At 46.0% G+C, this 13110-nt stretch overlaps 1 pseudogene; it reads right to left on the bottom strand.

The window, feature by feature from the left end:
- Positions 1–315: 315 nt before the first annotated feature.
- Positions 316–434, bottom strand: LOC134912033 (5S ribosomal RNA; annotated as a pseudogene).
- Between the last annotated feature and the right edge of the window lie 12676 nt (positions 435–13110).

Raw genomic sequence — 13110 nt, 5'->3', positions numbered from 1 at the left:
GGTCTGTTTAATCACACTAGGTAATTGGAAAGGTTGTAGACATTGATTCGTCTTACCCCCAATTCCCCTGACCAGCACAGAATATCTGTGTTAATGGAACCAAAGAGTGATCATGAGAGTTATTTGATAAGTAAGACCCACTTGGGCTACTTAATTCGAAATTGGTTGGTCTCCTGCATTCAAATGAGCTAGACTTTCTGACGTAAGCCACAAAAATTAGTAGTAGGCCTCAAAAAAGAAAAGGAAAGGGGAAAAGAGAATTAGTGGTGATACTGCTGTTGGCGTCGCAAACACATGTGAAGGGAAATGGTCCCAACTCTACAACACCGGGTATTCGCAGGTAGTCTCCTCTCCTGGTACTGACCCGGCCCAAAGCTGTTTGGCTTCCAAGATCAGACGAGATCGGGCATTGGCAGCGTGGTATGATAGTAGAGAATTTTTATGATAGTACACCAATGAGAGTGCACCTATGTAGGAAATGGAAGAAAGAGGAAAAAAGGGAGACAGAAAAAGAAGGGGAAGAGGAAAAAGGAAATGAAAATAGTATATAGGAGAGAAAAGGAATGAATCAGTATAGCGTAATTGATGGATCTGCTTTCTGCGTTAGACACAGCTCAACAAATCCCACTTCTGTGGTATTGTGCTCCGTTGCCAACAGCAGTATCACCACTAATTCTCTTTTCCCCTTTCCTTTTCTTTTTTGAGGCCTACTACTAATTTTTGTGGCTTACGTCAGAAAGTCTAGCTCATTTGAATGCAGGAGACCAACCAATTTCGAATTAAGTAGCCAAAGTGGGTCTTACTTATCAAATAACTCTCATGATCACTTTTTGGTTCCATTAACACAGATATTCTGTGCTGGTCAGGGGAATTGGGGGTAAGACGAATCAATGTCTACAACCATTCCAATTACCTAGTGTGATTAAACAGACCAGAACATTTTATTAATTCTAATTATCACATTTCTTTCTTTGATATGGATCATTTATATGGGTATTTTCATTATAAATGTCAACATTAAAAGTTATGTTTTAAGTATCTCTCTCTACATGTTATAGGAATTTTCCTTTCCTTTCAAGAGTGCGCCCACACAAGAGCCTTCTTTCTCTCCCTTCCTTTTAGTACATGTACTCTCTGGCTCTGGGCGCACCACCAAGTAGGACAACGTTATTTATCGAAGTAAAAAACACAGTTTTTTCTTCTTTTTTCCTATTTTGGAGTGTTTAATTGTCCAAATTTTGGTTCCACATTATTAACACAGCACTAATTTTACCAGTGCCCGATCGCCCTTTGTCTAGTCTAATCACTTGAAACCCTGCCAGTATTTTAAGTAGGATAATGACGGGTATGTGTACCATGTTTGGTCCAGATCAATCAAGTCATGTAGGAGCCTATGAAGAACAAACATATAAATATACCTAACATACTGTACTTTCACTTATTCCCACCCATGGGCCCCATCTCACAGTTCAGAAGCAATGTATAGCGATCTGCGATGCATTCGCAATTTGCACGGGGCGTTTTTCTAACTGACGGGGCGGCACCTTTCTACTCACAGACAACTGCAATTTCTCAGAATAGCAAACCATGCTGAATCAGGCCCTTAGTACGCAGCCACTGTGAGTGACGCCACCATAAGACTGTATAGCCACCCCTTGTCATGAAGACCATGCATCGGAATCAGTTCTGTGCAGACAATCAGGAGACATGCGTGGTGGAAAACAAAATCGCTCCACTGTATCCAACATCAGCAGTGTATGCAACTCAAAATGAGGCCCAATGTGTCACCCCCTCTGTGTCTGGAGTCTGAGCGCTGCTACCTGCATCAGTTTCACCCATGGCTCCAGGGACGGACTGGTCATCTAGCACGCCTGACAAATACCAGAGAGGCTGATGAGCCGATCTGGCTTTAGTGCCTGACCTGCTCGGCCTGATCTGCTCGGCCATACAGCAGACAGGGAGCCAAGGGCTGACTGAATAGCAAATTACTGTCATCAAAGTAACCACCTCTACAAGGTGTGGGGCGGATATGGGACCACGAGAACCAATCACAAACTGCAATCCTATAACTTGGAGCTGTAAGAGGAACAGAGCAGCCCTGTATGGTTCCATACTGTGAATACATTTTTATTACAATACAAAGAGAACATTCCTCATTGACTAGAAAGAGCTGTGGTCTTCTGCCTGATGGATGAGGTAATCCTATAACAAATTGACCTGACTTCCTTCACTCTACTTAACCATATTAGTATTGATCCAGGGAGCACAGCCAAGATAATGTGTGTGCTGGGATTACATCTATTATGTATATGAATAGTAGCACCCCATTAAGGCTTTTGTGGTTTATTCACTTAGCATACAGTCTCTGGGTAATGAGCAGCTGGGAATATTACAAGATGAAGATGTGCTCGGTCCCTAAGGTTAAATTGTAGTTACACTCAATTATTGACTGAGAGAACCATTTGCGGTAATTATTAGCTGCGATTCTGTGAGGAGATGTGGAAACCACCCATTACAGATGTGTTCAGAGTTGTGAACGAGGGGGGTGGTAATGTGCGAATCAGAAGTCAGAGCATGTGCCAGGGATATCAGTGTGCCAGAAATACCTCAGCTGGGCATAGTACAAGTACAGTAAGTACCTGCTTATATGATTCTAAATTGGTAAAATAAACCACATAAACACAAACACAGGTTTAATTAAAATCTATTTTAGAGTTGTAGAATACTTAAATATGACATTAGAATTTGAAGTACAATATAAATCAGATATCATTCCGTTATTGTGTAAATAAATCAGGTCATCAAGATGATCCAATAAAACCATTTTTTTATTGTTACTGTAGATTTGTAAGGCACAACCGTGGGGAAAACAGGTAGGGCATCCATGGCAGACAAAATAAATGCAAAGAGGAAGACACAGGGTGTGGAGGGCACCTGCTTCTGAGGGAGATTGCACTCTTATTAGAAGAGAACACAGCTGACCCGGGTTACCCGTTTACACTGCCCCTGAACACGAGTTTTACTCATGCTCAACTCTGGTCGACACCTGGGTAGGATTGCCAAGTAAATCGACCCAGGTTATTTTTTTGGAACCGCTTACACTGATGGCTGACTTGGGTTGCCCCGGCAATAATACAGGATTTCGGCTTGGTGTAAAAGGGGTATTAGTGTGAAGGTGCATTAGTATGCGGGTAGAGGTGGGAGTAGGGATAGTGTGAGGGTGCATTAGTAGGTATAGGTAGGTATAGGTGGGGGTAGTGTAGGTGTGAATAAGTTAGTAGTATGTGAGTAAAGTTAGTGTGTGAGTGCATTAGTGAGAGTAGGTGTGAATAGGGGAGATGTGAGGGTGCATCAGTGTGTGTAGCACAGGTAGGAGTAGAGTAGGTGTAAGGGTGTATTAGTGTGGGTGGTATAGGCAGCAGCAGGGTAGGTGTGAGGGTGTATTAATAAGGGTACTATAGGCAGGGTAGGATTGATGTGATTGTGTATTAGTGTGGGTAGTATAGGTGGGAGTAGGGTAGGTGTGAGGGTGAGCGCGTATTAGCGTGAGTGGTGGAGGTAGAGGAGGTGTATAGGTGCCTCAGTATTGGTACTACAGGTAGGTTAGGGTAGGTGTGAGGGTGTATCAGTGTGAGTAGTATAGTTGGTAGTAGGGAGGTGTGAGGGTATATTAGTGTGAGTTGTATAAGTGGAAGTAGGGTAGGTGTGAGAGTATATCGGTGTGAGTAGTATAATTGGTAATAGGGTAGGTGTGAGGGTATATCAGTATGAGTAGTATAGTTGGTAGTAGGGTAGGTATGAGGGTATATCAGTGTGAGTAGTACAGTTGGTAGTAGTGTAGGTGTGAGGGTGTATCAGTGTGAGCAGTATAAGTGGTAGTATGGTAGGTGTGAGGGTATATATGTGTGAGTAGTATAGCTGTTAGTAGGGTAGGTGTGAGGGTATATCAGTGTGAGTAGTACAGTTGGTAATAGGGTAGGTGTAAGGGTATATATGTGTGAGTAGTATAGCTGGTAGTAGGGTAGGTGTGTGGGAATATCAGTGTGAGCAGTGGTAGTAGGGAGGTGTGAGGGTATATCAGTGTGAGCAGTATAGTTGATAAGGTAGGTGTGAGGATATATCAGTGTGAGTAGTATAGTTGGTAGTAGGGTAGGTGTGAGGATATATCAGGGTGAGTAGTATAGTTGGTAGTAGGGCAGGTGTGAGGGTATATCAGTGTGAGTAGTATAGTTGGTAGTAGGGTAGGGGTGTATCAGTGTGAGCAGTATAAGTGGAAGTAGGGTAGGTGTGAGGTTATATTAGTGTGAGTAGTATAGTTGGTAATAGGGTAGGTGTAAGGGTACATCAGTATGAGTAGTATAGTTGGTCGTAGGGTAGGTTTGAGGATTTATCAGTGTGAGTAGTATAGTTGGTAGTAGGGTAGGTGTGAGGGTATATCAGTGTGAGTAGTACAGTTGGTAATAGGGTAGGTGTGAGGGGGTGGTCTTCAGTATGCCGACTGACGGGATCCCGGCGCACGGTATACCGGCGCCGGGATCCCGACAGCCGGCATACCGACACTTATTCTCCCTCGTGGGGGTCCACGACCCCCCTGGAGGGAAAATAAAATAGTGTGGCGCGCTTAGCGCGCCACCGCGCCCCTAGCGTGGCGAGCGCAGCGAGCCCGCAAGGGGCTCATTTGCGCTCGCCACACTGTCAGTAAGCCGGCGGTCGGGCTCCCGGCGCCGGTATGCTGGTCGCCGGGAGCCCGACCGCCGGCATATCGTAGTGAACCCGGTGTGAGGGTATATATGTGTGAGTAGTATAGCTGGTAGTAGGATAGGTGTGTGGGTATATCAGTGTGAGCAGTGGTAGTAGGGAGGTGTGAGGGTATATCAGTGTGAGCAGTATAGTTGATAAGGTAGGTGTGAGGATATATCAGTGTGAGTAGTATAGTTGGTAGTAGGGTAGGTGTGAGGATATATCAGGGTGAGTAGTATAGTTGGTAGTAGGGCAGGTGTGAGGGTATATCAGTGTGAGTAGTATAGTTGGTAGTAGGGTAGGGGTGTATCAGTGTGAGTAGTATAAGTGGAAGTAGGGTAGGTGTGAGGTTATATCAGTGTGAGTAGTATAGTTGGTAATAGGGTAGGTGTAAGGGTACATCAGTATGAGTAGTATAGTTGGTCGTAGGGTAGGTTTGAGGGTTTATCAGTGTGAGTAGTATAGTTGGTAGTAGGGTAGGTGTGAGGGTATATCCGTCTGAGTAGTATAGTTGGTAGTAGGGTAGGTGTGAGGGTATACCAGTGTGAGTAGTATAGTTGATAGTAGGGAGGTGTGAGGGTATATCAGTGTGAGTAGTATAGTTGGTAGCAGGAGTGAGGGTATACCAGTGTGAGTAGTATAGTTGGTAGTAGGGAGGTGTGAGGGTATATGAGTGTGAGTAGTACAGTTGGTAGCAGGTGTGAGGGTATATCAGTCTGAGTAGTAGAGCTGGTAGTAGGGTTGGTGTGAGGATATATCAGTGTGAGTAGTACAGTTGGTAGTAGGGTAGGTGTGAGGGTGTATCAGTGTGAGCAGTATAGTTGGTAGTAGGGTAGGTGTGAGGATATATCAGGGTGAGTAGTATAGTTGGTAGTAGGGTAGGTGTGAGGGTATATCAGTCTGAGTAGTATAGTTGGTAGTATGGTAAGGGTGTATTAGTGTGAGTAGAATAAGTGGTAGTATGGTAGGTGTGAGGGTATATATGCTTGAGTAGTATAGCTGGTAGTAAGGTAGGTGTGAGGGTATATATGTGTGAGTAGTATAGCTGGTAGTAGGGTAGGTATGTGGGTATATCAGTGTGAGTAGTATAGTTGGTAGTAGGGTAGGTGTGTGGGTATATCAGTGTGAGTAGTATAGTTGGTAATAGGGTAGGTGTGTGGGTATATCAGTGCGAGTAGTATAGCTGGTAGTAGGGTAGGTATGTGGGTATATCAGTGTGAGTAGTATAGTTGGTAGTAGGGTAGGTGTGTGGGTATATCAGTGTGAGTAGTATAGTTGGTAATAGGGTAGGTATGTGGGTATATCAGTGTGAGTAGTATAGTTGGTAATAGGGTAGGTGTGTGGGTATATCAGTGTGAGTAGTATAGCTGGTAGTAGGGTAGGTGTGAGGGTATATATGTGTGAGAAGTATAGTTGCTAGTAGGGTAGGTGTGAGGGTATATCAGTGTGAGTAGTACAGTTGGTAATAGGGTAGGTGTGAGGGTATATATGTGTGAGTAGTATAGCTGGTAGTAAGGTAGGTGTGTGGGTATATCAGTGTGAGCAGTGGTAGTAGGGAGGTGTGAGGGTATATCAGTGTGAGCAGTATAGTTGATAAGGTAGGTGTGAGGATATATCAGTGTGAGTAGTATAGTTGGTAGTAGGGTAGGTGTGAGGATATATCAGGGTGAGTAGTATAGTTGGCAGTAGGGCAGGTGTGAGGGTATATCAGTGTGAGTAGTATAGTTGGTAGTAGGGTAGGGGTGTATCAGTGTGAGTAGTATAAGTGGAAGTAGGGTAGGTGTGAGGTTATATCAGTGTGAGTAGTATAGTTGGTAATAGGGTAGGTGTAAGGGTACATCAGTATGAGTAGTATAGTTGGTCGTAGGGTAGGTTTGAGAGTTTATCAGTGTGAGTAGTATAGTTGGTAGTAGGGTAGGTGTGAGGGTATATCCGTCTGAGTAGTATAGTTGGTAGTAGGGTAGGTGTGAGGGTATACCAGTGTGAGTAGTATAGTTGGTAGTAGGGAGGTGTGAGGGTATATCAGTGTGAGTAGTATAGTTGGTAGCAGGTGTGAGGGTATACCAGTGTGAGTAGTATAGTTGGTAGTAGGGAGGTGTGAGGGTATATGAGTGTGAGTAGTATAGTTGGTAGCAGGTGTGAGGGTATATCAGTGTGAGTAGTATAGTTGGTAGCAGGTGTGAGGGTATACCAGTGTGAGTAGTATAGTTGGTAGTAGGGAGGTGTGAGGGTATATGAGTGTGAGTAGTATAGTTGGTAGCAGGTGTGAGGGTATATCAGTGTGAGTAGTATAGTTGGTAGCAGGTGTGTGGGTATATCAGTGTGAGTAGTATAGTTGGTAGTGGGATAGGTATGAGGGTATATCAGTGTGAGTAGTATAGTTGGTAGTAGGGTAGGTGTAAGGGTGCATTATTGTAGGTAGTTTAGGCAGGATTAGGGTAAACTGTGTTTTGATGACACCTGACAGGCGGCTCACTCTGCGGTAGATGTATTAAGCTTGGAGAAGTAATAAAGCAGTGATAAGTGGAAGGTGGTAGCACACCAGCCAATCATTATGGGTTTGAAAAAATGACAGTTAGGAACTGATTTGCTGGTGTGTTATCACCTTCCACTTACCACTTCTTTATCACTTCTCCAGGCTTAATACATCTGCTCCTCTCTCCTGTCTCTCCTGTCTTCTCCCCACCATTTGAGTCCCCTTGTCTACATGGGATTACCGCACCAGTGTTCGGACTGCTTAATAACCTCCCTCTCATGTCACCTCTCTGGAACAGTCAGGATTTCCAAGCTTTTGAACCCTGGATCAGGTACAATATGAATAATAACTTAGCCACATTTCCCGAGCTCTCCATCCTCAGACATAGGTTTGGCCTCAACCCAGTACCTTCAGCTTTGCCATTTTTATTCATCCAGTTTGGCTTCTGTAGTAGACCACAATATACTTCTTTGGAGACCTTCTGTCTTCAACACATGAACTCACGTGGCCTCATATCTCTCTATGCCCTCTTGATTTCTCATGACTAGCCTCCTAAGGAACCCCATGAACTAGCCTGGGAGAGACAAATTGGGGTTAATCGGACACCGGAGCACTGGAAACTCAAAATATCAGGCAAAATGCCACTAATGCTTCCATATGCGTGAGACTTTGAGAAAACACATACAAATGAATGTTTCCATGGTACCTAGGGCCTTCCCGTCCGCATGCTATGTTCCCTCTTTCCTCACACAAATGCTGAAGGGGCTGTAGAGAGAAGGGTACTATGGGTCACATAAGGTGGTTCTGCCCTGTAATGAGGAGATTTTAGCATGAGCTAGTTAGAAAAGACTACAGTAGGGATGGCCATCGACCATTGATGATTCAAAATCATTGCTGGTCTATGACTCGATGGTAACTACTTTTACCATTGATGGGGGAGAAGCAGATGGTTTCCCGCCATCGATGATAAAGAGCTATCAAATATTATTTTTTTCTCCAGGGTGTTAGGGACACGGAGCATTGCTACGCCCCCCGACATCCGTGGAGCCACACCCCCGGGACCTGATTGGCCCGAGACTCGCTCAATACTAAAGGGTGACCATCGGTGGAGCAAACCCATCGATGGTTCCCTTACAGATGGTTTCCCACCATTGAGGTTATCCATCAATGGTACCATCAATGGATAACCCCCGATGGCCATCCCTAGATTACAATACAGGAAGAAAGGTATAGGTGGCAAATTTGCGTCAACTTATAACTATTTCATCGTTTACATAGTGTAAATGCTGTTTGCCCAGAGGGATGGCAGAGGGTAAACGCTCTTCATACTTCCCGGATTATATATGGCACGTCAGTGATGTTTGCTTGAAAGGCTAATCTATAAATATACCTCCATTATTTCTTTCTGGTGTCAGCAGTACAGCCTGTGATGACCCTGGAGTTACCCTCTCTCCCTGGAATACTGGCGCATTACAGGCAAAAATACTGCACACATCATACTGTAACTATTATTAGGAACTGAGCAGGGGCTGCTTACACAGAGCATTAGCTGGATATCACATTTGTCTCCATGAGCTCATGATTGTAATTTCAATGAAATAAGCACAAAAACAGATTTCTACAGCGGGGTACACTGTGTTCCACAGGGAATACATCGGGGTGTAGTGATGGATCTTGATCCAGAGGCACCAACAGGCTAAAGCTTTAGACTGTGCCAGAATGCATTGCGGGGCCTCCTCTATAACCCCGCTTCCAGGCACGGTGAGCTCAGTTTTAGAGTTGGTGCCTGCATGAAGCAGGTCACTTAACAGGGGTGCTGCACTAGGCAGCCCTGAAAAAGCTTTTAAGAAGACTTCAAGGGCTGCAGCACTTCATATGTCAGTGTGACATAATGTGCTGCGGCTCCATCGCCTCGCCAGTGACGTTGCATATTCCCACTGGCTCTGTTCCCGGGTACTTGCGGCAGAGGCGCTCCGGTTCCTAGGCACACCACCGCAAACGCTCTCCTGGTTCGCGTGGCTGCTACTAAGGGAGGAGGTAAGAGGGTCCCCCAGGCGAAACCCGCCATTAAATCGCGTTCCGGTTGCGGTTTAAGGAAACGAACTGCAACGCTGGTGTGGACACTGTGACAGAGCAGGGACCCAACTATATCCATCAGGGCATGGGAGCACGGGTCGGATAGTAAAATATCCACTTTAATAAGGCTCCATAATACCCGTTGGTGAGGACCAGCATAGGAGAAAGGGCGCTTGACCTGTAGCCCTTCCCCCAGCTCCGGGCACCATATACTGCTGGTGTTCCCGCCCTGGAGCTGCCTCACACTCTCCCTCACTCCCTGACTGAGACGCTGAGCGCCATTTTCTAAAGTAGATGCGACTGGTCTTCGGGCCTGCAGGGCAAGGTCTCCTTTGTAAACCTGCCTGTACATCAGCGCCGTGGTTTTATAAACACTTAAGTATTCTACATGTCGATAATAAGACAGCGTTAGTTAAGAACAAGTGTACCTGTGCCAGAATATATTGTATGAATATTCTGATATATACAACCGGTCTCAGACCATGCATTGTTTTAGTGTGTGTGTGTGTGTGTGTGTGTGTGTGTGTGTGTTCATATAATAATTAAATGCAATTTTATTGTCATGAATATAATTATCTGCAAACATGACTGTGTGTGTGTGCCTGTATCTGCTATGTGATTTCACTGCTGTGTATTCCAGATATATCTATCACTGTATACTGTACCCTGGGGACTAGGTGCGTCTGGGTCCATATATAGTGCGTCACAGTATTTACCTGTTACATGTATTCTACTGTGTACTCAGTCACATAATACCGGATTTATTCGCAGGTGTTGTGTACTGGGTACTAAGTCACATGCTAGCGGATTTATTCGCAAGTATTGTACTCAGTCTGGATTCATCGTACTAAACCGCTCTCTGTTGCATTTGTGTATAATGTTTAATATGTAGGGCAGTAAATCTGGGGACGCTCCTGCATCCTGCAGAGCATGCGCAACGGATTTACCTGAGGGCGAAGTTTTGTGTGATGGTCTGTGTGCTATGTCTCATACATCTACCAATCAGTCCATAGCTCCTGTAATCAATCAGGAGCCAACCTGAGCTGCGTTCTCAAACCTACAGGGTTCTCTAGTTGAACGCTTTATTCCCACTATGGGAGCACCTGTAACATTACAGTCTCTGAAGTCCCCATGGTTACTCCACTTTGGGCGGGAAAATTTTGCCTCATGGATTGTAGCATATGACTCATTCCCCGGTCAGGCAAAACCCTATTCCAGGTCACTCTCGTGGCTCTGGGTCATCTGAGCGGGCTGCTTCTTTCTCCCTTATACAATAAGCTCTCTGATATTTTATCTGACGAGAGGGGGATCATGCTGTCCTGTCAGTCCCTATATTAGGTGTTCCTGACAAGGATTTTCCATTGCTAAATTATACCACTGCCCTTGTGGTTACTGGGTCACAAATCCTACAACTCACTGATAAGAGGATTCCCGTACTGTTGTTAAGCAAACTGATATGTTCACGTCAGAGGATAATTAAAACTCTTACCACAATCTGACCATTAAGTGCACATCAGACAAGACTCCTGGTCTAATCCAGGGTAGACATGCTCCTTGTCTACGACGGGCATTAGCTCAATATCCTCCCCCTGCAGAGTTATATAACGAGTAGATAATTCACTGCTACTGAACTCATGTGTCACCCATCGGGTGTCGTCCACTCTGCCTCTCACTGTAGGAACCGAAAGGTAAGCGTGTGGAGGGATACCTGAAGTCTATTACTCCCTTACGGGTGTTGTACATTGCCCACGATTACATCCTCCTTTGGCTGCAAAATAGACTGATGACTGGATCAGGCATTAGAGGAAGAACTGCCCGAGAATATATATGACATTCCCTGTCTCAATACCACGCCACCTTTTTCTTTACCAGGAGGCGTCCCCTGAGGCGGGTGTGTTTTGTCGCCGTATTTTGTGGTTGAGGTCATGGATGGTGGACCTGGACTCCAAAAGTCCTTGGGAGGTATTCCCCTTTTACTGGGGACATTGTATTTGGGGAAGACCTAAATTAAAAATGGGGTCTGAATCGGCAGCTACTGACTGCCTTTCTCTCAAATGCTACTCTGTCTGCACAGAAGGCAAAAGGTACCACTTTTCTCTGCTTTCGGCCTTAAGAGAAAGCGAAGGTCAGGCACACCCGAGATTGTCTCGTGCTCCCAACAACCACTAAGCCCAAGGCCTAACGTTCCTGGGCTGCTCGTCAGCCTGCTTCTCATGACAAGCCTGCTGCATGACGGGACAGGCCTCCCCCTGGGGGATCCCAGGGTGGGGGGCCGACTTCTACAATTCATCCAGGGCTGGTCAATGACCACTTCAGATGCAAGGGTGTGAGAAGTTGTTTCTCACGGGTACGCAGTCTCTTCCCAGAGTCGTCCCACTCGCCAGTTTTGCACTTCGGTTATCCCTTAGGATCCGTTAAAGGTGCAAGCTCTACTGATGGTTGTGCGTTCCCTCCTGGATACAGGAGTGGTAGTGCCGGTACCTCTGTCCCAGAGAGGTAGAGGATACTACTCGACCCTGTTTCAAGTCCCGAAAAAGGTTTGTGAGAGTGTCCAAGTTCCATATGGAAACACTGCGCTCAATTGTACTGGCCATGGACCCGGAGACTATATGGTATCCCTGGTTATAACACAATGCTTACCTGCATATGCCTATTGCTATATCGCATCAGCAATGTATGCTGTTTGCTATTGGCAACCTTTACTATCAATTCCAGGCTCTGCCGTTTGGACTGGCCACAGTCCCTCGGGTCTTCACCAAGGTTATGGCCGTGATGACGGCTCATCTCCGTTGCCAGGGAGTCAGGTTCCTGCCATATCTGGACGATTTGCTGATTTTGGCAAACTCACACAATGTTCTCCTCAGTCGTCTACAACTGACGGTAAACTTCCTGCAAGCCCATGGGTGGCTCATCAACTGGAAGAAGTCCTCGCTGGTCCCTGCTCAGAGCATGGGGCACTACCGGACATACATAGTCAACGGCTATTTCTATCTCCAGAGAAGGTTCTGAAACTTCAGGACAGGATTAGAGATACTTCCTCTCTCGCCCACGAGCGTCGTTACACTCGGTGATGCAAGTACTAGGCCTCATGGTGTCGGCTTTCGACATGGTAGAGTACACTCAATTCCATTCCCGCCCTCTACAAAGGTTAATCTTTTCCAAGTGGGATGGCCTGCCTCATTGGATCAGGTCTCACATGATCTCCTTGACTCCGGAGGTTCACCTGTTGCTGAACTGGTGGCTACAGAACCAGAAGTTGAGCAGGGGCCGTCCCTTCTAGACCCCCAACTGGGTCCTACTGACTATGGACAACAGTCTGAAGGGTTGGGGGCAATACACTTTCCAGAGTCGGTGGACCATGGAGGAATCACTCCTCCCGATAAACATTCTAGAATTGCGGGCAGTGTTCAATACTTTGTCTCTCGCCCTGCCTCTTATACAGAACAGGCCTGTTGAAGTACAGTCAGACCACGCCATCACGGTGGCATACATAAACCATAAAGGTGACACTTGAAGCCGCATGGCAATGATGGATGTGTCAAAAATCCTTAATTGGGCGGAAAGCCTTCTGCCAGCAATATCGGCAGTGTTCATTCCGGGAGTCCTCAACTGGGAAGGTGATTTCCTCAGTCTTCAGGACATGCACGCCAGAGAGTTGTCACGAACCGGTCTCTCACCTTTGCGGGTTCTGGGGTTCATCCGTTGCCAGTGCGGTTGCTCGCGGTGCTGTGCGCCCGTGTGGGGACGCGGCGTGATCAATGGCACAGGTAATGCAGAGTCTGGGAACTGTGAGTGCGGGGACCAAATGGCCTAAGGCA

The sequence above is a fragment of the Pseudophryne corroboree genome, chromosome 4, assembly GCF_028390025.1.
Source record: "Pseudophryne corroboree isolate aPseCor3 chromosome 4, aPseCor3.hap2, whole genome shotgun sequence".
NCBI classification, from domain to species: domain Eukaryota; kingdom Metazoa; phylum Chordata; class Amphibia; order Anura; family Myobatrachidae; genus Pseudophryne; species Pseudophryne corroboree.
Note: the sequence above shows the minus strand (reverse complement) of the source record. Positions and strands in the feature narration are given on the sequence as shown.